Source organism: Leuresthes tenuis, unplaced genomic scaffold (assembly GCF_036924035.1).
Source record: "Leuresthes tenuis unplaced genomic scaffold, fLeuTen1.0.hap1 SCAF_23, whole genome shotgun sequence".
Classification (NCBI taxonomy): domain Eukaryota; kingdom Metazoa; phylum Chordata; class Actinopteri; order Atheriniformes; family Atherinopsidae; genus Leuresthes; species Leuresthes tenuis.
Genome location: NW_027325377.1, coordinates 21965303 through 21970427, shown reverse-complemented (window position 1 = coordinate 21970427; position 5125 = coordinate 21965303).

Sequence of the window (5125 nt, the reverse complement as noted above, 5' to 3'; positions counted from 1 at the left end):
GGCTTTCGGGGAATGTTGTCCTGTTTAACCTTTGTGTTTATGATTTTATATCCCAGCAGCTTCCTAACGAGAGCCTTTCCTTCCACCACTTCTGAGCAGGCTGAAATATCTCAACAACTATTTTATGAGGGGGATTTGTGGTAATTTCTGGATCTGTTTCCTTTTATTGCCACCAGCAGGTTGGCATTTTTAGCTTTTTGTTTAGTGTTTCTACAACTGTTGGCCATAAAATATGGCACCCTAACCCTATCCACAGCACCCAGAGGGTGAATCTCAAGATGACATTCATGCGAGCTGCATCTTGTATTTAGTGTTGGAGCATCTCAGTCAGACTTTGTTGGACAACACACACACACACACACACACAACATGCACAGCTGGATGTTATTTAACCACATCCTCCTCTATATAGTAACAGAAAATGGTCTATCTGAACTTTGAAAGAGCATCTAGGTTTGTTACTCAGAAGTTTCCTCTCCACAGCAGGATGCTTTTCCCGTGAAATTAGAGTCCCAGCTGCTCCATCCTTAGCAACCCTTTTGTTGAAAGACTTTTAATGTCTTGATGTTCAATCCCAGACAGATACACAGCTGTAATGTTGACCCTGATCATCGAATATTATCACACATTAATCTCGTGTTTTTTCACTCAAACAAAGCAGTAAGTCAGTATTTTACTGCATCCCTGAAAAAAACCCAAAGAGCTACTCAGCTCCACATTGTCTTTCAGCCATATCCTTACTCAGTTTGAAAAGGAAACAGCAGTCTGTGAATAAACTTTCTGTCCTTCTGCTTTATCGAAAAGGTTAAAGAAATGTAAGAAAAAATAAACCACAAAACATTCTCACACTAACTGTGAAAGCCTCGTTCCAACTCTTTGCATTTGTCCTTTAGAGACTGAGCTGAAGCTTAAAGAATGTCCCCTAAGGAAGGACTGGACATTGTTCGATTGGACTTATTTGTTCAGCACATCCCAAAGATGCTTGGTTGAACTGACATCTGAAGAACCTGGAAACCGAGTCGACACCTCCATCTGGTTCCTTAAACTGTTCTTGGGTGAATTTTGCCATGTGGCAGGATGAACTATCCTGCTGAAGGATGCCACTCCCTTACGGAAGTCTTCTGATAGGTATAGTATTTAATGTGGTGACATCTGTCAAAGTAACATCAACATAAATGGCAGGACCTAAGATTTCCCAGCAGAACATTGCTCAGAGCATTATAAGCCTTCTAGCACCGACTTACACAACAAAGTGTGATGCACTATGTGCTGTGACACCTTTCTCTTGTGATCAGCATAAACTTTTCAGCATTTTGAGCTACATTAGCTCTTCTTCTGATTCATCCATCACAGGCCATCCATCACTCCCCATCTGCATCGGTGAACATGGCGGCACATGACCCAGTTGCGGGATCACCACTTTTCCTTCGTCAGACCGCTTTTGGTCGGTCCTGACTGGGAACATCCCGCAAGAATGGCATTCGTGTCAAAGTCCTTTAAGTTTGTTTTTTGTTTTGTTTTTTTCTGCCTCCAACATAAACTTCAAGGACAGAATGTACATATCCTACCACCCACTGCTAGATGGCATTGTAAGGAGATTATGAGTGTTGTCACTACGTCTGTCGGTTGTCAAAATGTTCCAGCTGATCTGTGTTGGATTAGGCAGCTTGAGACCTCCGTTGTCATAGTTTTTCTTTGATAATGCACCATGGGTGACAAGTTTGGACTGCAGACTTAACACCCTGGACTCTTTCACCATGAAGCCATGCCCAGTATGCACAGAATATGGTTTGATATCATCTGGATGGCAGCTTCTATAAATATGGTTCAGCATGAATGAACCGTTCATAAATGTTCAGGTTAGTCATGCCTTGTGCTGACTTTTTAATTGTCAGCTAGTGAGAAGTCACATGGCCCCTCTCCTTTTAAGCCTGTTGAACGCAATGTTATGGACTTCCAAGGAGATTTTTCAAATACTGATGCATCAGACCACAGGACAGTTTTCCACATTCCACATTAAGTTTATCTTCGATGAGCTCAGGCCCAGGAAGGGTGGTGGGATATGCTCACGTATGTTTCTTCTTTGTGTGCTAATGTTTTAACTTCCATTTTTAGGATGCAGTTATAAACCGTATTTACTGATGATTGGTTCAGAACTGTGCCTGAGCCAATGGAGTGATTCTAATCTAGTTTGTTTTTAAATTTTTAAGGTTTTGAACCCATCCTCATCTTTATAGTGAAACAGGAGTATTTTTTCCCAGTTTCACTGATTTTTAAAATGTCAGTGTGAATTAGAACTGGAAGGCTGGAGACCAGTCGGTGCACATTAAAAAATGAAAATACATAGTAACGGGATTTTATTTCAAATTAAAATTTCTAAACTTTTCCACCACTAAGCATATATATCATTCTTTCATGATTGAACCAGTGTTTTTGGCAGAGTCTCTTGAGTGATGACTGAATAAGTCCTCTGCTGAGCCTTAGTTACCACCGCAGAAAACGTCTAAATTGCCCTCAAGACTGAGTCAGATGTGACTGCAGACCCAGAGAGAAGGATGACTTGAGACTGGAGAGAACAGTCGTTCATGAGAAGATGGATTAACACCATTCTTCCCTTACTTAAGCACTGTTAAAGTTTGCTATAACCTTTCAAGTAAGTAAAATGTCAGTTTGGACAAAAATCTGCTTTAAAATGTGTTATCATTTGCAACCATAAGATGTTGCTTGTATCAGACCAAACTGGGCCATTAAATCAAACCAATTGTTTATAGCTCAATAAGGTTTGTTTTTCTTGTTCATAGATTATTTTTTTCATGTGCAAAATATTATTTTACTTATTCCTCAAAAGATACCAGTAGTATCACCTTGGGATACTTTAACAAGTCCATATCTCCTTCAGAATATCGTAATCCGTCTGTTTGCATCTGAAGTTGATCTTTATTTGTTTTGTTCCACAAAAAGAGCTGTTGCTTTTTTTTTCATGATCACTGAGCGTAATTTTTCTTTTGAATTGAAATTTTCAGCAGAAAGCTCAATGAAGTCATTTTAAAGAGCCAACAAAAGTAAATGCAATGTGAGAAACTAATGATTAGAGTATGATTGAGAGTCCAAACCCGCTCTGTAAAATCTGAAATTACAGTGGCCTGACCAGTCTTTACATTAAACCGCACTTAAGCAGTAGCTTTAGTTACAAGTACACACATCTCTGCTGCCGTCTATTGCTGCTCTCCTGACAAATCGCTACAGCCAATTATATGTTTCTGAGCATGACATCCAGCAGGCCCGTCTGTCTGCTGCTCTTCTCAATGATTTTCACATTAATGGACTGAAATGACACACTACAAAAAACATTTCTGACAACATCGACACCTTGTGGTCATTTATCTCTAACATGACCCTGACAAGTCTGATCAGCCACATATCAGAGCAAAAGCACTCGTTGTGAAGTGTGAGGCTGAGCAAACGATAGGTCGAGGTTCATTCAGACGACCCTACTTGAATGAACAATTACGGCACAGGTTGTCCTTTTAGGGCGACGTTGGATCCTCTTACAGCTTAGGGTGATTTGCAACACTTGTTAAGTTAAAGACAAAAATCTGAAAAGACTTTACATTTCAATGCTAATTTGAAAGAAACAAAACAGAAATCAAACACGTTTAGGGGAGATCAGATACATTTTTATCAGTCGAATCTCATCATTAGCTTAGTTTGTGCTTGAGTCCCACTGGAAGTGTACCCATAATCCCCATGCGTCCTCACCAGTCCCTGAAAATAAAAATAAAATACTGGTATCCTGTTATTCTAAACCTGCCATTTAAATGACCAGCTTAAATGAATTATTTGTTATGCACAACAGTGTCCAAACATGTCACTAGGTGGTGTGATAAATGCACCCTGCATGTAATTGAGAAGATAAAAGCTCTCAGTTCTATTTGACCACATTCATGAATGCAGTGGAGCACCCCCGCCTCACCCCACTGCAAACAGCATTCTTATGATAATGGAATAATGCTGGTGCTTTAGTTAATTGTGTATAGGCGATAGTGGTGGGCATCTTTTGTTGTGGAGTCTCGTGAGTCTTAAGGAAAGAGCTGGCAGGGATTACCACTCTTATGGAACTTCTCAGATTCCACCCAACCCTTACTTTACTCAGTGCGTTAAGTATTTGTTTGATATGTGTAAGATTTTGATGCACATATTCATGAAGCTTTATGCTATCTCCCCAAAATATCAAACAAATGTTGTCTAACCTGGAACCAAAGTAAGATCTATTGATGGGAAGTTCCAAATGCTGCAAGAACAATGACATGACCCTTTACAAAAATAAAAAGTTTTTTTTTCTTTTTTTTTTAAAACAATTTTTGCAAATTTTGATCCTATTCTGGCTGAAGTGCAGCATCTTGGCTTAAGTAGGACACTTTTTTTCTTGGCACATATACTACCTCAAGCTATAACCTTTGGTTTACACTTCAACAAAGATATTTTCTGTTGACATTTCAAATGAATTTACTAATAGAGTTTTCTCATTACACAGAGTCATTGGTGGGGCTTAACTGCTATGCTTATTGCTTTTTGATGACCAATGAGAGCATTGTATTAAAGCCATAAACTTTGTTTTTGTTTTCTCCTGTCATGAAGTTTATCTGGTGTTCATGTATATAAACCTGTATATGAACTAACCAACTGAAATAGCTCAAGCAGCAGTAGCTTCAATAATGAGATGCTGCTTACGTATTAACACTTCAGTGTAAAATATATATAAGGTATTTTTCTTTTATACTTAGACTACATTTGAGGTAGGATTTTTCACACATGATTTCTACTAATCATGGGGTATTCTTAGATTGCTATTGTGCCACTTTTACTAATATAAAGTATCTGAATACTTCTTTCCCCACTGAACAGAGCTTGACCATAAGCACTAGTAAGGGTAAAACAGTCAACCTATTAATGAGCTGCACAAGACCCAGTTGTCTTGTTGCTTAATACCTAAATACTTAAACAAAGATCATTGTTAGATTTGCTTTCAACTAATTATTAGAACAGTGGTCCATGCTAAACGGCAGTTAACTTTTTTTAGGCTGTATAATTTGATTATAAACTTTTATAGAACAAGTTTACTCAG